At 40.9% G+C, this 23,596-nt stretch overlaps 1 protein-coding gene across 4 annotated transcripts in view; it reads right to left on the reverse strand.

The window, feature by feature from the left end:
- Positions 1 to 23,596, reverse strand: part of LOC131051272 (serine acetyltransferase 2) — a 155,562-nt gene that overhangs the window by 14,571 nt on the left and 117,395 nt on the right. Inside the window, exon 7 of one of the 4 annotated variants that reach the window (XR_009107110.2) lies at positions 21,684 to 21,905. The exons of the other annotated variants lie outside the window; for them this stretch is intronic. The gene's annotated coding sequence lies outside the window, so the exon portion shown is untranslated. The remainder of the gene's footprint in view (positions 1 to 21,683; positions 21,906 to 23,596) is intronic. 4 annotated transcript variants of the gene reach the window in all.

The raw sequence follows: 23,596 nt of genomic DNA on the forward strand, positions 1-23,596 counted from the left end.
TCGATCTTAGCATTTAAAATGAATTCAAAGAGGTTTATTTGGCGCCAAAAATCTGAAAATGAAGTGGACATACCTCATCGCTCTGGTCCCTTGGGAAGGGACAGGAGCGATTCACCATTTTGTCACAATTCTTGCGTTTTCAACATTCAACTCCTTCATTTCTACGTTCAATATCGATCATTTTGTTGGGTCCTTTGAGTTAGATCGTCATGTATGCGTTCACGAGTGCCTTTGGATGTTCATCGCCTTTGTCCCTTGGAGGGGGACAGGAGCGATCTCCATATCTTCATGTTGATCTTGCATCTTTAATCTTCGAACTTCCATCGCAAGGTGAATAACATCATTGCTTATTCCTTCTACGCTCGTTCCACTTACTTTCATGAGGTGTTTGGATGTTTAGAGGATCATCACCCTCGTCCCTTGGAGAGGGACAGGAGCGATCCATGTCTTTCTCCTTAATCTTAACAACTTTGAACTTCAATCTTCGTTGTGATGTCTTCCAAACGCCGTCCTTTACCATGCCCATCCTCGCCTTGCCTCGACTTTGAAGGAATATGAGTGTTTTTGATGGGATCGCTTTGGTCCTTGTCCAAAGGACAGGAGCGATATGAGCTCTTTAGCATGTTTGACAATGTTTGGACATTCAAAACACTTGCATGTCATCCTCAAAAGACGTCTTGAACCCTTTACAACCTTGTGAAGCCTTGACTCAACGTAATTCTTGCATGAATTGATCAATATACTCAACATCGCTCTGGTCCCTTCCTGAGGGACAGGAGCGAAATTCATCATTGTGAGCTTATTCTTGTTTATTTCAACTTACAATTATCTTCAACGCGTGTAATGACGTCCTTTCGATCCTTGGGGTAGCTTGATATTCGCTTATCTCTTGAAATCTATGCCTTAATGGAAATATCGCTCTGGTCCCTTCCCATGGGACAGGAGCGATCTGGGGTCTTAGAGCGCAAATCCTTCCAACGTGACGACCTTGATGCTTGTGTTTGATTAAAAATGTCTTAAGACGTTCCTGCCACCTTGTTCCTTGTCTTGGATCGGTCTTAAACTTGAGGGAAAGGCAACATACTCACTGTATCGCCCTGGTGCCTTGGAGAGGGACAGGAGCGAACTTGCTCTTGTGGTCTTCATTTCACTTTGCTAGCTTCCAAATTTATATTCAACGGATTTGTCATGCTCTACTCCATTCATCCATGCCTTGAAATCGTTTGCAACTTGGCAAGAAAAATCATTTATAACAAAAATCGCTCTGGTCCCTTCCTGAGGGACAGGAGCGAACTAGGCATTTTGGGACCCTTGTTGACATTTTAAAATATTCAATTTATATTCACTGAGTTCATTTCACCGTCTTCCTTGCCACCAAACATGAACTTGACTTGATCTTGGCCTGGATTTTGCCCAATGAAGAATATCGCTCTGGTCCCTGGGAGAGGGACGGGAGCTATAATGTACTTCGCCCTGGTCCCTTCCTGAGGGACAGGAGCGATTTTAGCATTCTGGACCATTCTTCTTCATATTTGCACTTCAAATTATATTCATCTGATAAAACATCTTCCTTTGGACCTCTTCAAATCGTCAAGTCGTCGAAATCTCGCAAGGACAAAGCAAAATTGGATTTGTAGCTCCGGTCCTTCACTGAGGGACAGGAGCGATTTTGCTCCTGGAGGCATTTCTGTGCTCATGAAAATCTTCAATCTATATTCAATGGAAAGATCTCGCCTTTCCCTATTACTTCCAACTCGAAATTCATCGACTCTGCACGAATAGTGAGATATTTGAAAACGAGCTCCCGTCCTTCATAGAGGGACAGGAGCGATTTTGCTCCTACAGGCCAAAATATCATGATTTTACACATTTTATCACTTCACACGGCGAAAACAAATCATTTCCAATGCCTAGGATCAAAATCAAAAAAAAGTCAAAATTTGGTCAAAAATATTCAATCGGACAAAAATTCACATTTCATCTCCAACACTTAGACAAATTTAAGCTTTGCATCAACATTCCAATTGAAAATTAGACCATTCTGGCGAATTCATTGCATTCAAAATTAGCATCCTTCGAAAAGGAAGCTCAAAAGCCCTCAAAACGACTGGATTTTGGCCTGAAAAGACAGAAATTAAAACCCTAAGGGTTGACCCTAAATCCAGACAACTGACTGACTAACAAAATCCTAAAAACGAAGGCGAAAAACGAGGGAAAAACGAGCAAAAAGAGGGGGTCACCATTTGCGATGGGGCGATGTGTGAAATGGTCACAACAGGGAATGGGCAAAGGGGTGTATAAATAAAGTCGGGAGTTTAATAAGTTTTGCAAGCAAAAGGAAATTTCACATATTTTGCCAAATCGCCGAATTTCTCCTTAAGCAAGGAGATGAAAGGAGGTAAAGAAAAGGAAATTCGCCAATTTAGGAGCATTGCGAGAAAACAAAGATTCGACATTTCTGGTCATGTTGCAAGAAATAAAAGGTTTGCATTTCCTCCTAAAAGACCAAACTTTCTCTCCAAAATCGACAAAATGAAAAGAGTTGACAAGGATGTTGCATTATAAATCCACGAATTGCCTCTAGATGCCGATAGGGAGGGTAGTATTAAAATCGAAACAAGCAAAGTCCGACAATTTTAGTTATTTTGCAAGAAATGAGAAAAGCTCGCATTTAGCAAAAGGGAGGCGTTTAAAATAAAATCGCACTTTTCTCTTAAAATGGCCGAGTTTCCCTATCAAGGTGACATAACATTTTTAAAAGTGAAACCAAGGAAGTTTCGTTTAAAGTCAGAATTCGCACAATTTTCCTTGTAAAGCCAAGTTTTCTTCAACAAAGGGCATTTAAAAGTGTTGCCAAGTGTCTTTCAACACTTATTTGTTAAATTTATTTAATTTTTCGAAGTGATTGATTCAAGTCGAAATCGATTGTTTGCAAATCGACTTCGTTGGGAAGAGCTAAGGAGGCAACCTAAAGTGCAAATATCAAGCTGGAAGGTGAAGGCGAAGCACAAGCATGGTGATCATCAATTCAACCGGAAGATGAAGATGCAGTGCACAAGATCAAACTGGTGATCACGGAGCATTAAAGAGCGTGCCATGAACTCAGGACCAAAATGATGATGTTCCAAATTTCTGAAAGGCATCGACAAAAACCACTCAAAGTGCTACTCAGAAAGCATGCAAAAATAAAGAAATACATAGCTGGAATTGATTCCAAAAAATCAGTTTGTAAAACTGAATTGTTTTAATGCAAATAACTACTTGCAGGCCCCTTATTAATGCAACATAAAACAAAGGGACATAGGTCAGTTATTCCCAACTACCAGATTGACCGAATTGATGCGAAACAGTTGTAGGTATTTGAAGAAGTGGCTGAGGAAGTGGTTGGGAGGACAACTAAAATTAAAATAGGCAATAGGTTAAAGCTGCCAAGTTTCTAAAAGGCAGATTGCAGTTGTTGGATGCATTCAATCCTGGCCCTTGATTTGAATTGTAAAATCTATAAAAGGTAGAGGCCTCTCTCTTGTAAAGGGTTAGAAGGTTAGATTTTAGTAGTTAGATCTTATAGAATTAGGTAGCCAACAAGTTAGAAGTAGTTGCAGTTAACAAATTAGGAATAGAATAGAACTGTTGTAAGAAATTGTTGTAATGACAGCTAAAATTGTGAGTGTAAATAAATATTCATCATGGATATTATTACACTTTACTTAAGTTAACTTAGGATAATGCATCTCTTCGTAGTTTGGATATGAGACACTTAGGGAAGTGTGCACATAGGGATATAGCTTGCAGGAGAAATTCCACCTTTTGTGATCTTATTTTGTTGTTACACTCCACATTCGGTGGGTCATCCACCTCTTGTGGAATATTATATTATTTCTCCTACCTACCCCTAGTATTTCTTACCTACCCTTGTTTCTCATTGAGCCACATGTCATGATTGTGTGCTCGTATATCCATATGGCCTTGCCTATATAAGCAGGCTCATATTCATTGTATTGGTTAATCTAGTTGATCATTTGCATATTAATGAGAATACAGTTTGTTCTTGTCATTCTATTGTCTCTCTTTTATACTTTTCATTGTGCCCTTGATCTTGGCCAAACCTCACATGGTATCGGAGCTATTGGGGCTTCATTCATTGGTTTTGGGAGACATCTTGGAAGGCTTCTATTTTCGGATCTGAGGTATTGCGCGTTTTGGAGGCATCCTAGAGCGTTTTCGACCTCACCATGGCATCCGGGAGGCCGTTTCCATTAAAATCGAGTATAAACTCGACCTATTTTGGCGAAAGTCGAATTTTGGGTGTTGGAGAAATTTTTGCCCAATTCAAGGTTACGGAATTTTTGGATTTTCCCAAAAAAAAAAAAAAAAATTCTGAAAAAATAAATTTCCAGTTGAAAATCACCTTCTACCCAGTCAGCATTTTTTGAAAAATTTTAGACCCCTTTCCATTGAGCAGTTTGGATTTTTGGGTCAACTTTGGAGGCTCATAACTTGCTCAATTTTGCTCCTTTTTGCGTGCAATTTTTTTTTATTTGGGCTAATTTTTCGTGCTCTTCGCAGTGGTGTAGTTATTTTCTGATTTTGGTGCACAGGTTTTTCGGAATTTTTGGAATTTCTCAGTTGTACTTGTCCAATCCTCAATTTTGCAACTTCAAAGGCTTCGTTTGAGCTCATACAACCTCCTTTTCAGGTGCCGTTTCTTTTTAAAGTGCATATTTTTTCGTCTACTTTCATAATCTATGATCAGTTTTCAGAGATTTTGAGTGGATATTGTACTTTCAAATATTGGTCTTTTTTGGCCTATTTGGTACTTGTAATTTTCTTGGATCTTAGTTTAGATCTCTTACATTATCAGTTTGAGTTTCCTTTGGCCTCTTTGAGGCAGTTGTAAAGTTGAAATCAGAAGTCCACTTTGCCATTTTTTGCAAGTGGCCCATTGTACACGCACTAAGTATAAAGTGCCAAATCATCATTTTGGGGGGGGGGGTTCTTTGATTGAGTGGATTTGGGGGGGTGTCTTGTGTGATTGTGCCTCTCTTTCCTTGTGCTCTTTCATTTTTGTTGCAATGAGTTCTCATAAATTTCCACCTTTAACTCCACATAATTATGCATCATGGAAAATTAAAGTATGGAGCAAATTAATGGAAAAAGGTCTCACTCATTACATAGACGGAACAATAGCAGCACCACCTGATCCTAAGGCTGATCCTAATGCTCAGTTAGAATGGCTCACTAAGAATTGCATGGCTCTTGGAACTTTGCGTATGTATCAAATGACCTCATTTTTCACATTGAGAAGTGTACTGCAATCAAAGAGGCTTGGGATATGTTTCAAAAATTGTATGGTCAAGTTGATGAAATCAGAGGTTACAAGATTGACAATGAGCTCACCAACTTGGATCCCAAGAATTTTGATACAATCCACGATTATGTCACCAAAGCAAATGAGCTAAGAGCAAAGCTTAAGGATTGTGGAATTGACAAAAAGGATGCTCAGTTGATATTCAACTTGTTGGACAAGCTTGCACCAGAATATGCAGCATTTGTTTCAAGCTTCCAAACTCATCGTTTGACAGTGGGGAGTTCCTACATTATGCCTTCATTTGATGCTTTCACAGAAATGCTGATATTGGAACAATCTAAGTTGTTGAACATGGGGCTTCTCAAGTCTTCAAAGTCCAAGGCTTTAGTGGCTAATCAAGGGAGTCAATGGAGTCAAGGCAACAATTCCAACAAGAAGAAGAAGCAATCTAAGTCAAAGCCACAGCAAGAAAAAGGGCAATCATCCTCTCCATCACAAGGCGATTTTTCATCCTCTTCCAAGAAGGGGACTCCACCTAAGAAGGATAAACCAACTTGTGCTTATTGCAAGAAGTATGGTCATGATGAGCATCGATGCCACACCAAGCAAGTTGATGAGTTGACAAATCTTCTTAAAAAAAACAACATCAACTTGCCATCCGCCTACACAAAGAAGGATTCATCTCCTTCCTCTTCCTCGTAGTCTAAGGGAAAAGGGCAAGCATTTGTGGCTACAACAGGTTCTTCACAGCAATGGATACTTGACTCGGGTGCCTCTTATCACATGGGTTCTACAAAGGAGCAGTTTTCTTCATTGGAGCCATCAAAGGTACCTCACATTTACATAGGTGATGATACACAAGTTGAGGTTGAAGGGAAAGGTTCAGTTGACATGGATGATGGAACATTTGAGAATGTTCTCTATGTTCCTAACTTGTCTACCAACCTTCTCTCTATCTACCAAATCACTCACTATGGGAATGGGAAAAAGGTTGAGTTTACACCTGATTCAGTTGTGGTGAAGGAACTTGATGATGATGCCTTGGTAGCAGTGGGACAAGTCAATGACAACTCAAGGATTTATTCATTCTCCCACTTTGTGCCAAGTTCTCCTTCTATGGCCTTGCTTACTCATTCAAATTTAGAAAGTAAGCTATGGCATGAGCAGTTTGGTCACCTCAACTACCGCTATCTTCAACAGCTCAGCACTAAAGACATGGTCACAGGTCTACCTCGAATCAGTTTTTCAGAGGGTGTATGTTCAGGTTGTTCCATGGGCAAGCATCCCGAGGAGAAGTTTGATAAGGGGAAAGCTTGGAGAGCTTTGGAAGTTCTTCAACTTGTTCACAGCGATGTAGCAGGTCCATTTCCAGCACCTTCATTTAGTAAGGCCCGCTATGTCCTCACCTTCATTGATGACTACTCCCGCTTCACTTGAGTCTACTTTCTTATTCATAAGAATGAAGTATTTGATAGATTTCAGGACTTCAAGGCTCGTGTGGAGAAGCAATTCGGGAAAGTGGTCAAGATTCTTCGAATAGATAATGGAAGGGAATATGTGAACAAAAGACTTGAGGATTTTTGTACATTTGAGGGGATTGATCTTCAGCATTCTGTTGCATACACTCCACAATAGAACGGAGTTGCAGAGCACAAGAATAGAACTCTCAAGGAAATGGCTAGCTGTAAGATACATGCACGTTCTCTTGATCTCGCCTTTTGGGAAGAGGCTATCAGTTGTGCCACACACATCCAGAATCGGTGAAAGATCCCTGATAGATCTTTGTTGTTAACCTGCTGTAATTTTTTATTTTTAATTTTGTTTTCCTGTTTATTTAAGTTTTTCTTACAGAACTAGACAGAAGTGCAGAAAGGGTTGTATGTTTTTGTGTTTTTGATTGTTTTATAGCATAGGAAGGAATAGATAACAGCAAATATGAAGCAATACTGAAATAAATGAGGTATACAGCAAAAGTCAGAATTATTGCAAATCGTACCAGGCAGATTTGTCTGAATTACAAAGCCAAACAATGAATCCAATGTATTTCCCAAGCTCTCATACAAATTCGAAGTCAAACTGGAAGATGAAGAATGTTCTCCAACCCCACATACACTGGAAGTGAATACAAGCAATACCCTATACACCACGTGGTGTATTTGCTGCAAATGGCATTCCTCCAGCTGCAATGAACCACGTCTCCACTGGAAAGATGGTAGGCTACGCTAAAACCCTACTGAGAATTGATGCCTCTGTCCTTAATCACCACGCACAATGCCTTATAAGTCCGGTGCCAAAGATTGCTGAGGGCTACGTCCCAGCCAATCCTAATCCTGGGGTTTGCGTCCCAGTCTAGAAATTGCTCTCCAGAGCAAATTCATACAAGTTGTCAAATATGCAAAAGATAATCATAGAATGAAGCTCCTATCCCCTTATAACCCCTCTCAATTGCAAATCGAACCCTAATTGTCTCCAAGTGGCGTGGTCTAGTGGAAATGTTATAATTTCTTATTTTAAAGTGGTCATGTTACTAGAAAATGACCTTTTTCCCCATAGACAGAAATCCGCTCACTGAATTGCCCTGAGACCAAAGAGAAAGATTTAAAGAATTTCAAGATCTTTCCAACGAGCTATCACACAATAGGATGCGCATCCAGATGAGGCCAAAAATCCCCTTATTACTCCAAAATGGCTAACAACTTAGCCTTATTTAATTATTAAACGCTAACTTAGGAAATATTAAAAATATAACCCAAATAGCCACAAAATGCCCAACTGACATTACAAACCCTAAAATCATCCTGTCACCTGTCTGTGACTGAAGTCGGAAATCAAGGATTCACTGGTAGTCTCATCCCTAAAATCTAGGGATGCTCCTAAAATTTAGGAAACAAGCCCAATCTCTCTGAAACTGAACCCAAAGAGGCATCTCATGGAGACCCAACCTTGGGCATGATCAAACCTCCTAAAAAGTAGGAACTGCCTCCTAAAAACAAGGAATGTCTCCCAACTGATCAATAACTGCTAGAACACCAAGTCTCCAACACTGAATAACCAAACCGGGTCTCTGTCCAACCCTGTCAGCCTACAAGACCCCATAATAAGCTGACTCACATGTCTCTGCTAGACTGAGCTAGAGTGGGGACATGACAGTCCTCCCCTCTCGGAGATGCTTGCCCACAAGCAACTGTAATGCTGGATGCTGTAAAATGCTCTCACCTTCCCAGGTGGCATCCTCTATGGGAAGATCTTTCCATCGAACCAAATACTCTCGAATCACCCGGCTTCTCAGCCGTCGTTCCCTCACCTCAAGAATGTCATCAGGAACCAAAATCAATTTACCCTCCTCATCCAAAACTGTAATATGCTGTCCAAGTGCCTTTTTCAGGCAAGATACATGAAATACATTATGAATCCTGCTGCCAGGTGGTAACTCAACCTCATATGCAACCTCTCCCACTCGCCTGAGTACCCTGTATGGACCATAAAAACGTGGTTTAAGCTTCTCAGCTCCCCCCCTTTTTAGGGTGCTCTGCCGATATGGTTGTAAGCGCAGAAAGACCATATCATCCACCTCAAATGCTCTCTCAATCCTGTGCCTGTCTGCGTACATCTTTTGCTGATTCTGGGCCTGCTGTAAATTCTCCCTGAGAGATCTCATGACATCCTGGTTCTCCTGTAACCAATCCTGAGCCAAAGGAACTCTACTATCACTAACTGCCAAATCAGTGAAAGATAATGCCTCATATCCATAGAGAGCTCTGAAAGGCGTCATGCCAATGGACATATGGTGAGTGGTATTATAACAATACCCACCCAAATACAACCAACGTACCCATGCTTTTTGTTGCCCTGACACATAGTTATGCAAATATCCCTCAACCCACTTGTTGACTATCTCGGTCTGTCCATCAGTTTGAGGGTGGTAACTAGTACTAGGTGTCAACTCAGTGCCTGTAAGCCTGAAAAGTTCCTGCCAAAAGGAACTCATGAACCTGCTGTCCCTGTCACTCACAATGGTCTTGGGAAGACCATGGAGTCTAAATACCTCCCTGAAAAATAACTCAGCCACCTGTGATGCTGTGAAATCCAGTGCAATGGGAAAGAAGTGGGCATACTTTGTTAGCCTATCCACAACAACATAAATACAATCTTTCCCCTGAACCCGAGGAAGACCTGTAATGAAATCCATTGAGATCCCTGTCCACTTCTGTTCCGGTATAGGTAAGGGTTGCAACAACCCCGCTGGGTAGGTATGCTCCGACTTGTTCTGCTGACAAGTCATACACTCACGGACATGGCGTAAAACATCATCTTTGAGACCCTTCCAAGAGAATCTCTCACGAACCGCCCTGTAAGTCTTACCATATCCTGGATGTCTTGCTGTAGGAGTATCATGGAGAGCATGCAAAATTTGTTCCTTCAACTGAGAACTCGGAACAAGATAAACCCTACCCTTGTAGTAGATAATATCATCTACCACACTATATCTGTCATCCACTATCAAACCATCCATGATCTCACAAGCATGCTGATCCTTGGAATACTCAACTAAGAGTTGAGCCTTCCAATCTGCTGAAATCTCGCTCAATGAGCAAAGGGCAGCCAATGAAGGTTTCCTAGAGAGTGCATCAGCCACAGTATTATTCTTCCCCTTTATGAATTCGATATCGAAGTCATAACCCTGAATTTTGCTAATCCATTTTTGTTGTCTATCATTAAGCTCTGTTTGATTTAGGAAGTATTTCAGACTGTTGTGATCAGTTATTACCACAAATTTGCTGCCAACAAGATACTGTCTGAATTTGGCTAACGCATGCATGATAGCCAACATTTCCTTGTCGTAGGTAGAGTACAACCTCTCATTAGTTTGCAACTTTCTGCTCTCATAGGCAATGGGATGTTTGTTCTGCATCAACACGGCTCCTATACCAAATCCTGAGGCATCACACTCTAGAACAAAGGGCTGCGAGAAATCAGGTAGTGCCAAGACAGGACAAGTGCTCATCACCTCCTTGAGTCTATCAAAGACCCCCTGCGCTTGTTCTGTCCATTTGAAGGCCCCCTTTTTTGTAAGATCTGTCAAAGGTGCTGCCAACTGAGAGAACCCCTTCACAAATCTCCTATAATAAGCACACAATCCAAGGAATCCACGTAACTCCGTAATGTTCTGAGGGACGGGCCAATTCTGAACAGCCTGAATCTTCTCCTCATGCACCTTCACTCCATCAGCACTAATCACATGTCCCAAATATAACACCTCCCTCAATCCAAACTCACATTTGGAAAGCTTAGCAAATAGAGACTGATCCTCCATTATGCCAAGTACTTCCTCAAGATGTCTGAGATGATCCTCCCAAGTACAACTGTAAATCAATATATCATCAAAGAACACTAGAACCGACTTCCTCAGCTGCTTGTTGAAGATATGGTTCATACAGGACTGGAAAGTAGCTGGTGCATTGGTAAGGCCAAAAGGCATTACCAGGAACTCATAATGCCCATAGTGACAACGGAAAGCAGTCTTGTGTACATCCTCAGCGCGTACACGAATCTGATGGTAGCCTGAACGAAGATCAATCTTAGAGAAATAGACAGCCCCATGTAACTCATCCAACAACTCATCTATGCGCGGAATAGGATATCTGTTTTTTATTGTCTTCTTATTCAAGGCTCTGTAATCAATACACATCCGTAGAGTCCCATCCTTCTTCTTAACCAACACTACGGAAGAAGCAAACGAGCTAGAACTCGGTCGAATGAAACCCATATCTAATAGTTCATGAATTGTTTTCTCAATTTCATCCTTATAAGCTCTAGGATGACGATATGGGGTAGTAATCACTGGCTTTGCTCCCTCCTCCAACTCTATACCATGCTCAAAACCTCTATCTGGTGGCACTCCAGGAGGTATATCACCAAATACTCTACCATGACGATCCATCACTGACTGAATGTCCACATGAAACACACGGCCATCCTGGGGTGTGGGTGTTTTGGACTTAACCAAACAATGCGTAGCCCAGAGTACATCATTATGCCTAAGGATAGTCTCCATCCTGCGAGAAGTCACTTCCCTAGGTCCACCATCTGAAGCTGCCCTCAAAATCACTTTCTTCCCTCTAGACAGAAACTCCAACTACATATGGTGGTGATCAATAATGTAACGCCCAATACCCTGTAACCACTGCATGCCCAAAACCACATCATAATCCTCTATAGGAAGCACATAAAAATCATCAGTCAAAGTATAATTCCCCATCTGAATACTAAGCTGTGGAATCCGTTTGGTGCAACCCAAAACTGCACCATCTGCCACCTTCACTCCAAAACCACCAAACTCCTCATACTACAAGCCACGCCTCTCAACTAATTTCTGATCAATAAAGTTATGCGTAGCACCTGTGTCTACCAAGCTGGTGACCCGCTTACCCTTAAGTGTACCTTTCAACCGGAAGGCATGAAACTTAGGATAACTGGAGAGAGTAGCCATAGCTACTTTGGCTGACGCCAACGGCTCAGGGATGTCTAGCTCCAACTGTGTCTGAACCTGCTCAACATCCTCTGTATCATCCTCAATATCAGTATCAAGAACTTCCTCATCTCCTAACTCAGAAGTCACCTCAATCAAATGAACCTTTCCTTTACCCATGCAACGGTGTCCTGGTTCCCAAGGTTCCTTGCAGGAAAAACATAACTTTTTCCTCCTCAATTCATTCCTCGTTTCCTGATTCATCCAAGGGGTTTTCGCTGAAGTCCCTTCTTTGTTCTGGGACGTATTGGCCTTCTGTGCAGGCCGTGAATCTCTAAATGGTTTCTTATCTGCCTGATAAGAAGTGGGAACAGTATCTAGTCTCAATGTAACCTCAATAGCCTCCTTAAGAGTTGCTGGTTGGAAAGCACGCACTAGTCCCTTTAGCCTATCCTGCAAGCCCTCAATGAACAACATCACACTACGTCTCTGGGGCATATCCGGTACCATCACTGCAATACGTTGGAACTCATTAATATAGGCTTCTGCATGACCGGTTTGTCTAAGGTGAGCCAACTCCCTGTAATAAAGTTCTGTATCCTTACGATCAAACCGTGCAATGAGACGCTCAGTGAACTCAGTATAGGAGTGAACTAAGGTGTGATCCTGGGTGACCAATCCATGGTGCCACCAATCATAGGCAATCCCCTCTAAATGCAATACAGCAAACTGAATAGCCTCACGCTCAGGCATGGGCCTCAATGAAAGATATATGTCCAGCTTGTGGACCCACGCCCGTGAACTAGTGTCTCCTGTGCCATTATATGGGGCCAATGTAATCTTCCCAGTAGCTCTATTCAAATCATAATTCTGCTGCTGCTGGTGTGGTCTATTACCACGATCTCCCCTGAACCTGGTTGTATCTCTACGCTGTGCACAATACTGGGGAAGAGGGAAAACGTCCCTAACCTCAGGGGGTAGAGCTCTCCACTCAGCTGTGGCTGCTAAAACTGACTCCTGGAACCCAACCTCCGGTGGTTCCACTTGTGCTGGTTGTTCACCTGGTACGAACTGAGGAAGCAATGGCCTATTCGTAGTAGGTGTACGATGGCGGTGCCTCCTGCTGGAATGATGGGAACTCCCAACTGAAGATTGGGACTGATGGCTGCGGTGACTACCAGCCACTGAAGGTGACCTACCACACCTACCTCTGTGTCCATCCATATCCAAACGATCCAAGGTATCTTGTAACCTATCTAATGCCTGGGCGATCCTGGGCTGAGTAGTGATAAGAGTCCTCATCATCTCTCCCTCTTCCTCATCCTGATTTCTTCTGCCGCCCACCTGTTCCTCAGCCATGACTGGATCCTGTTCTATCCCAAACTCACGCTCGTACTGAGCTCTTCTGCGTGTGTAATACCTATTTATATCCGCTCTACCCGAATGCATAGAAATAAAATCTGATTAACCCCACAAGCTGGCAGAATACATAGCTCTGATACCACTGAAAGATCCCTGATAGATCTTTGCTGTTAACCTGCTGTAATTTTTTATTTTTAATTTTGTTTTCCTGTTTATTTAAGTTTTTCTTACAGAACTAGACAGAAGTGCAGAAAGGGTTGTATGTTTTTGTGTTTTTGATTGTTTTATAGCATAGGAAGGAATAGATAACAGCAAATATGAAGCAATACTGAAATAAATGAGGTATACAGCAAAAGTCAGAATTATTGCAAATCGTACCAAGCAGATTTGTCTGAATTACAAAGCCAAACAATGAATCCAATGTATTTCCCAAGCTCTCATACAAATTCGAAGTCAAACTGGAAGATGAAGAATGTTCTCCAACCCCACATACACTAGAAGTGAATACAAGCAATACCCTATACACCACGTGGTGTATTTGCTGCAAATGGCATTCCTCCAGCTGCAATGAACCACGTCTCCACTGGAAAGATGGTAGGCTACGCTAAAACCCTACTGAGAATTGATGCCTCTGTCCTTAATCACCACGCACAATGCCTTATAAGTCCGGTGCCAAAGATTGCTGAGGGCTACGTCCAGCCAATCCTAATCCTGGGGTTTGCGTCCCAGTCTAGAAATCGCTCTCCAGAGCAAATTCATACAAGTTGTCAAATATGCAAAAGATAATCATAGAATGAAGCTCCTATCCCCTTATAACCCCTCTCAATTGCAAATCGAACCCTAATTGTCTCCAAGTGGCGTGGTCTAGTGGAAATGTTATAATTTCTTATTTTAAAGTGGTCATGTTACTAGAAAATGACCTTTTTCCCCATAGACAGAAATCCGCTCACTGAATTGCCCTTAGACCAAAGAGAAAGATTTAAAGAATTTCAAGATCTTTCCAACGAGCTATCACACAATAGGATGCGCATCCAGATGAGGCCAAAAATCCCCTTATTACTCCAAAATGGCTAACAACTTAGCCTTATTTAATTATTAAACGCTAACTTAGGAAATATTAAAAATATAACCCAAATAGCCACAAAATGCCCAACTGACATTACAAACCCTAAAATCATCCTGTCACCTGTCTGTGACTGAAGTCGGAAATCAAGGATTCACTGGTAGTCTCATCCCTAAAATCTAGGGATGCTCCTAAAATTTAGGAAACAAGCCCAATCTCTCTGAAACTGAACCCAAAGAGGCATCTCATGGAGACCCAACCTTGGGCATGATCAAACCTCCTAAAAAGTAGGAACTGCCTCCTAAAAACAAGGAATGTCTCCCAACTGATCAATAACTGCTAGAACACCAAGTCTCCAACACTGAATAACCAAACCGGGTCTCTGTCCAACCCTGTCAGCCTACAAGACCACATAATAAGCTGACTCACATGTCTCTGCTAGACTGAGCTAGAGTGGGGACATGACAATCGGGTTCCTCACAAAGCTTTGCAAGGTATTACTCATTTTGAGGCTTGGACTGGTAGGAAACCGATTGTGAGACATTTCAGAGTCTTTGGGTGTCCAGCATGGGCTCGCATACCTCCGCAAAAACGCAAGGCATTGGAACCTCAGAGTAGGCCTTGCATATTTGTTGGATATCCCGAGGGTGTTAAGGCATATAGATTGATGGATCCTGAGACACATGAGGTGTTTATTGAGAGGAGTGTTCATTTTGAGGAAAGCTCTCCTATCTTAGCCTCGCTACCTCCTCCACCTTCCTCCATTGTGGATAGTGATGCCAGTGATTCAGATGATGAGACTCCTTCAACTCCGACTCACAGGGTTACACCTCCGCCGGGTTCACTTGCAGTTGAGGAGCCTCATTCTCCACCTCCACCTAGACCTCATTGGGCTCGACAGACACTTGAGTCAGCAGGTTCTCTTGTTGGGGATCCTTCAAATACACGGAGGACTCGATCACAGCATTAGGACCTTCCACATGCATTCATTGCTACCGCTTCTAATCCACAAACATTTCGGGAAGCATCAGGGGTTCCTGAGTGGGACCATGCTATGGAGGAAGAGTATAGTTCCTTTAAGAGGAACAACACATGGGAGTTAGTCCTTCTCCCTAAGGGGAGAAAGATGGTTCGATGTAAGTGGATCTATTGGACCAAGTTTGCAGCAGATGGTAGTGTGGATAAGTATAAGGCTCGTCTTGTTGCGAAAGGTTTCTCTCAAGTTCCAGGTGATGACTATACTGAGACCTTTGCGCCCGTAGCCAAGATGAACTCCATTCGCTTGACACTTTCTATTGCCGTAGCTCATGGTTGGGTTGTACATCATATGGATGTGAAAAGTCTTTTCTTCATGGTGATCTTGATAAGGAGATTTATATGGAGCAGCCACAAGGTTTCATCCAGGATTCTTCCTTGGTTTGCAAACTAAGGAAATCTCTCTATGGCCTTAAGCAGGCCCCCAGGGCTTGGTACGCCAAGATGGATTCCTTTCTTCTCTCCGCAAGGTTCACCAGGTGTCATTCTGATCCGAATGTCTACATTTTGCGACAAGATGACTCTCACTTGATACTTGTGCTCTATGTTGATGATTTGATCATTACAGGGAGCACCGCATCCATCATTAGCAAGGTCAAATCTGCTTTGCATGACAGATTTGCTATGACTGACTTGGGTCTTTGGCACTACTTTCTCGAGATAGAGATTTCATAGTCACCTTCTGGGATTACACTCTCGCAGCCCAAGTATGCTCTTGATCTACTTGCACGCTTTCATATGGCTGATTGTAAGCCTGCCCAGACTCCCTTTCTTTCAAGAGTTAATCTTGAGGCTCAGTGTTCTTCTCCACCAGTTGATGCCACATTGTATCGTCAACTTGTGGGTAGTCTCATCTACTTGACTCACACACACCCTGATATTTCATTTGCGGTTGGCATGGTTTCCCGCTTCATGCAGGAACCACATGAGCTTCATTGGAAAGCCGTCAAGCGCATCCTTCATTACATCCAGGGTACACATCACTATGGGATTCACTATGCAGCAGGCACAGGACTTCGCTTGGTTGGTTACACAGACTCCGATTGGGCTGGCGATCTTGATGATCGTAAGTCTACTTCAGGTTACAGTTTTCACCTTGGTTCGGGCCCCATTTGTTGGCAGATCAAGAAGCAGCATGCTATTGCTCTCTCTTCGACTGAGGCTGAGTATCGAGGAGCTGTTAACGCAGCGACTGCGACCATTTGGCTTCAGCAAATTCTCACAAAGTTTGGGTTCACCACTCCACAGTCGACAGTTCTACATTGCGACAATCAGAGTGCTATTGCAATCTCCAAGAACCCGGTCCAGCATCAATGGACCAAACACATCGAGATCCATATGCACTACATCTGAGAGCTGATTCAAGAGCAGGTCATTGATTTGCAGTATTGTCCTACAGCGGAGCAAGTTGCCGACATCTTTACCAAACCTTTCACAGAGAGTAAGTTCCAGCAGTTGCAAGCTCTCTTGGGGATGCGGGATGTCTCATTAGGGGGGGTCAGCTGACTTCTCCTTCCTCTCTTATGGGGGGGGCTTTTTCCTCTTTAAGTTTTGTCCTTCTTTGAGAGTCTTTTGTACATTCATCTCTCTTTTGGGGGGGAGTTTTTTCCCACTGGGTTTTCTCCCTTTCTCCGTTTGTGAGAGATTGCATTGCATAGTTTTGCTTGCATTTGCATTTTGTACATGGGTACCTATCATGGCCTCGTAGCCGGGACCCATCTTGCATTATTGACTTGAGTCTTCATTCCCCTAAGTTGCACTTAAGGGGGGGTGTTGGTGTAAATAAATATTCATCATAGATATTATTACACTTTACTTAAGTTAACTTAGGATAATGCATCTCTTCGTAGTTTGGATATGAGACACTTAGGGAAGTGTGCACATAGGCATATAGATTGTAGGAGAAATTTCACCTTTTGTGGTCTTATTTTGCTGTTACACTCCACATTCGGTGGGTCACCACCGACTGTGGAATATTATATTATTTCTCCTACCTACCCCTAGTATTTCTTACCTACCCTTGTTTCTCATTGAGCCACATGTCATGATTGTGTGCTCGTATATCCATATGGCCTTGCCTATATAAGCAGGCTCATATTCATTGTATTAGTTAATCTAGTTGATCATTTGCATATTGATGAGAATACAGTTTGTTCTTGTCATTCTATTGTCTCTCTTTTATACTTTTCATTGTGCCCTTGATCTTGGCAAAATCTCACAAAAATCAATATATGAACATTGAAGAATGGTGTTTGTTATTTGGTTTTCTTCTATTTGCATGATTTCCCTCCAGCTGGTTAAGTAGAGTTCGGTGATTTTAATGGCGAAATGTGGGGGCATATTTGATGCATTTCAGGTTTCTACCATTGGGGACTTACTGATAGTAGGTCACTGTGTATGGTTAGTTTGAACCCAAAACTGTGCTTAGTTCAACTATAGGTATTTGTCTAGGCTGTGCCAGAATTGGGTGCCTAAGTGAGTATCTCTAGCCTGAAAATCCTTCATCCCCTTGGAGCTTGCACTGTTCTTGTCGAGTTGTGAGGGTGTCACTGGCAAAACAAGAAATAGTTTATGGAAATTTGTCTACCCATTGCATTAATTGTTATCATCACTGTCCTTAGGTCTTCTAATCCCTTCCCTTTTGATTTTATTTTCCAGTCTGAGAATCGCAGCATCGTTGGATGCAGACTAGCTTGTTGTAAACGTAAGCCCCTTATGTTACTAGCAAAACACATCAATCGCTGAGCTATCCCACAGTCAAGACCTGACATTTAGAACCTTGAGGTTGTCCCCTTTGATCATCTAAAACAGCATTAGGGATTTCCTTACGCAAGAGAGGATAGGATACTCAGCATTCTATTCTGTGTTGACCAAAGAGAGTTGGTAATCTGACTTTAGCCACGTCAACAACATGCTTTCACAAGGCATGGGCGGAGTTGATGTGTTGATAAGACATTTTGCTTCTTCAACCTTGGGATGGCGGACTTTATCATTGGTCAAGACATGTTTCCATCATGCCTTGGCAGACTTTACTTGGATTAAGACCTTTCATATTAGCCATGAACACATAATTAAATTTTCTTGCTCATCACCATATTTGTCTGGAACTTGGATCAACACCTTGTCTGGATGATTTTCTCTTGATTTTCATACTTGGGAGATACAAACTTTTTATTTCGAAGACCTAAATGACCCAATCCTAGGTCAACTTTCAAAAAAGCTAGAAAAAGCATTTAAAGCAAAAAACAAAAAAGCAGGCAAAAAGATGCTTCCCAGATTGGTCCCAAAGTGCCAAAAATGAAAAAGCAAAAAACAAAAAGCAGAATCCCACAAAAATAGGAAGTTGATAGAATTGACCCTAAGCAATTGCGTTTTTCATCCTTTGGCTTGCCTATAAAATTCCTCAACTGGAATTTGTTTTGCAGATTAATAAGTATTTTAGAATTTGTCTCAAACACATTCGTTTGATGGAAAAATGCACAGAATACCATTCACAGGTTCAGTCTAATTAAATCTTTCTCCTATTGTACAGTTATAGCAGAACTTAGACTATTTAGAAGGAAAACAAACTTGAAACTAATTCCAACATGGCATTTTCTCAACAGATTCAAAAATAGCTTGCAATTATTGAAATAACATTCTGGAAGTATCTTATATTAACAGTGCACCTGGAAATGATATGGAAAGCCAATTGTTAATTATAGAGAATTCACCAGTTCCAGCACGTCGAACTCACACCACATAACCTCCAGGAATGATACCACGCCAAACAGTGGTCGGTAGCCATACTTCCATGCTGGCACATTGTTTGAATAAAATTTCGATATCGAGTCTTTTGTATTGAACCGGAAATACTGGTGGAGTAAGGAATTAATTCCTGTGCGTGTAAACCAAACACCGTCTGGTAATTCCGCCACGATATGTTACCTCTCCACACCAAATATCGTTGGATGAATATTTCACGGTTCTCTGTTACAAGACACGCACACTTCCTTGCTTCTGTCGAAAATGCAATCTCAACTATTCAACCCGACATTCTACCAATGCCGACAGTAGACTAAATTCCGCAACCATTTAATCGCGATTCCGCAGCAATGAATTCATGGAGATGAATTACATTGACTCCATCTAGAAATATTGACGTTTCAGATACGGCACGATGATCTCAAACTCATTTGCGTGAATAGAAAGTTCAGACGCTCCTCTGACCAAACTTCACTGCGGACTCCATTATGGATACCATAACACTAATCCAATAGGCCAGGGGGTTCTGGCGAAAGGATGTTCTTAATATCTCTTCGGAAACCTCAGAGAAAGATTTCTTTGCATACTTCTTCAAATTCCAGCACACCAGTCTCAACGAACAATGGTTTATTTAAAGTCAAGCTATCGGGAAAAAAATCCCGTAGGAAAACCAATTCCATCAACTGCCGCTAAACACACTGGGAATAATAATTTTAAATAATAGTTTACAAATATAAAAGAACTAAACTTAAATCATAATATATTAGTAAATTAAAGACTAATATAAAATAATAAAAGTTTATTTTTATTCAAATACTTCCAAAAGAAAGTATTACTTTTTAGGGGACATCACGGTCTCCCCTGCCTCTTGTTGCTTGCCCTCAAGCAACTCCAGTACACGCTCATTCTCCCATGTAGCATCATCTTGAGGCAGATTTTTCCATTTAATAAGGTATTCCCGGATTGTCCTACTTCGCAACTGCCTGTCCCTGGTTTCCAAAATGACCTCAGGTATCAACTCTAATTTGCCTTCTTCATCTAGTGGTGGTAAATCCTCGGAAACGGTCACTTGCTGACCTAAAGCTTTTTTTAGACAAGAAACATGAAATATGTTGTGTATCTTGTTGTTTACTGGCAAAGCGAGTTCATATGCTACTGCTCCAACTTGTCGAACAACATGATATGGTCCATAAAACCGGGGTTTCAATTTCTCAACCCCACTACGCTTGAAAGATGACTGCCGATATGGTTGTAGCCTAAGATACACCAAGTCTCCAACATCAAAGTGGCGTTCAACTCGCTTCTTATCTGCATAAATTTTCTATTGATTCTGTGCACATTGCAAATTCTCCTTAAGTGCTCTCAAGATATCTTGGCTTTCTTGAAGCCAATCACGAGATTTGGGAACATTACTCTATTCAAAAGCAAGATCAAGAAAAGAGAGTGCATCATAGCCGTATAATGCTCTGAAAGGAGACATACCTATTGACATATGAAATGTAGTATTGTAGCAATATTCACCCAAATATAACCAACAAACCCAAGCTTTATGATGTCCTGCCACATAGTTACGAAGGTAACCTTCTATCCACTTGTTCACTATTTTTGTCTGTCCGTCACTTTGTGGATGATAACTGGTACTGTGATTTAACTCTGTACCTGTCAATTTGAAAAACTCCCCCCAAAATATACTCAAAAATCTGCTATCTCGATCACTGATTATATTCTTCGGTAAACCATGTAAACGGAATCTCTCTAAAAAATAAGTCTGCGATCTGAACAGCTGTGAATTCTGTAGTGACAGAAAAGAAGTGTGCGAATTTTGTTAATCTATCAACCACAACAAAAATACAATCTTTACCTTGGATCTTGGTAAACTTGTGATGAAATCCATTGATATACTTTCCCATTTTTGTCTGGTATTGGCAGCGGTTGTAATAAACCTGCAAGATAAGTATGCTCGGCTTTATTTTGCTGGCAAGTGGTGCATTCTTTGACATATTGAAGGACATCTTTTTTAATCCTTTCCAAGTGAACCTTTCTCTTATCTTTCGATAAGTTTTAAAGTATCCGGGGTGCCCTGCTAAAGGAATATCATGCATTGATTGGAGGATTTTCTCTTTCAACTTCAAGCCTGGAATCAAGTAAATCTTGTCCTTGTAATAGATAACATCATTTACAACCTTATATTTATCATCTTGTATATTACCATCTAGCAAATCACATGCAAAAGAATCCTTGGAATATTCAACCAGCAATAAAGATTTCCAATCAGCTGTTACTACAAATAATGCATTTATTTCAGGTCTTCTAGATAATGCATCTGCAACAACATTGTTTTTACCTTTCACATATTCAATTTCAAAATCATAAGCTTGGATCTTACTGATCCATTTTTGTTGCCTGTCATTCAAATCTTTCTGTCCCAAGAAATATCTCAAACTGTTATGGTTAGTTCTTACTACAAATTTGCCACCAACCAAATATTGTCTAAATTTTGCCAATGCGTGCTTGATTGCCAACATTTCTTTGTCATAAATAGAATACAATCTCTCAACATTACTAAGTTTCCTGCTTTCATAAGCTATAGGATGTTTATTTTGCATTAAGACTGCTCCTATTCCTTTACCAAATGCATCACATTCTAAGACAAAAGGCTGATTAAAATCTGGAAGTGCAAGTACTAGGCAAGAACTCATTACCTCTTTAAGTTTCTCAAAACTTGTTGTGCTTCCTCAGTCCATCGGAATGCCCCCTTTTTGGTAAGATATGTCAATGGTGCCCCAAGCTGTGAAAAACCTTTGACAAATCTCTTGTAATAACTGCATAATCCAAAGAATCCTCGTAAATCTGTAAGATTTCGTGGCGGTGGCCAATCCAAAATGGCTCTTATCTTTTCCTGATGAACCTGTACACCTGTAGCACTGATCATATGCCATAAATACAAAATTTATGTCATTCCAAATTCACATTTAGAAGCCTTTGCATAAAGTGATTGAGATTCCATAATACCAAGAACTATATCAATGTGTTTCAAATGATCTTCCCAAGTTTTGTTGTAAATCAATATATCATCAAAGAAAACTAGCAAAAATTTCCTCAACTGTTTGTTAAAGATATGATTCATACAAGACTGAAATGTTGCCGAAGCATTTGTTAAACCAAACCGCATAACCAAGAATTCATAATGACCATAATGACAGCGAAAAGCAATTTTATGAATATCTTGATCTCTTAACTTAATTTGATGATATCCTGACCTCAAATCAATTTTAGAAAAATAAACAGCACCATGTAATTCATCTAATAACTCATCAATTCGAGGAATTGAATACCTGTTTTTTATTGTCTTCTTGTTAGGAGCATGGTAGTCAATACACATGCGAAGAGTTCCATCCTTCTTTTTGACCAGTACTACTGATGATGCAAAAGGACTAGAACTAGGCCTGATATGCCCCATATCCAACAATTCCTTAATTGCCTTTTCTATTTCATCCCTGAATGTTTTAGGATGTTTGTAAGGAGTTGTGATAACGGGTTTGGCACCTTCTTCTAATTCAATGGTATGTTCAAATCCTCTGTCAGGTGGGACTTCTGGAGGTATATCACTGAAAACCAGATTATGTGAATCTAATACTTTTAACAAATCATCCTGATAATGTTTAGATTCAAATCCTGATACCTCGTTAGAGATTAAACATTGTGCCGACCATACCACATCTCCATGTCTGAAAATAGCCTCCATTCTTTTAGCACTAACGATCCTGGGACCACTGTTAGACATACCACGAAGCACTACTTTCTTATCATCAATCTTAAAAGAAAATTCCAATCTTTTAAAACTCTGAGTGTACTCATCTAATGTTTCCATCCATTGAATGCCCAAAACAACATTAGTATCAGTCAAATCGATCCTATAAAAATCATCAATAACAGTATAATTGCCAAGAGTAATACTCAATTTAGGAACTTTATGAGTACTGGACAAATTCGTTCCACCTGCTACTCTAACATCAAAAACTTCATGTTTTTCAGTTTGCAATCCACGTTTTTCCAAAAGAGTTGCATCTATAAAATTATGAGTAGAACCACTATCAAGCATAACAACCACACGCTGACCATTCAAAACTCCTGTAACTCTGAAAATATTATAATGTGGTGTTCCTATCATAGATGCTATTATCCCTTCTCCATGTTTAGTACCTATCTCTGATTCTGTGTTCTGTGGTGCAAGTTCTATGTTAGGTTCAACATTCTCTTCATCGTCACTATCGGACATAACCTCAATGTAATGAATTTTTCCCTTTCCCAAACATCTATGTCCTGGCTGCCATGATTCTCTACAACTGAAACATAGTTTTTTCCTTCTGAGTTCATCCCTCTCTTCTTTATCTAACTTGTTTTTAGGGAAATTATCTTTATTGAAAGGTTGTTTGTCTTTTTTGGGTTTAGGTGGTGGTCCTTTATTAAAAAATTTCCCTGTTGAAGATGGTTCCAATTCTCTTGCTCTTTTAATAGCTGTTTGTAAAGTAGAAGGGTTCAAGGACTTAACCCAACCTTTGAGTGAATCAGACAATCCATCTATGAATATCACAATTTTGTCTCTCTGAAATCT

This window comes from Cryptomeria japonica, chromosome 2, assembly GCF_030272615.1.
Source record: "Cryptomeria japonica chromosome 2, Sugi_1.0, whole genome shotgun sequence".
Lineage (NCBI taxonomy): Eukaryota > Viridiplantae > Streptophyta > Pinopsida > Cupressales > Cupressaceae > Cryptomeria > Cryptomeria japonica.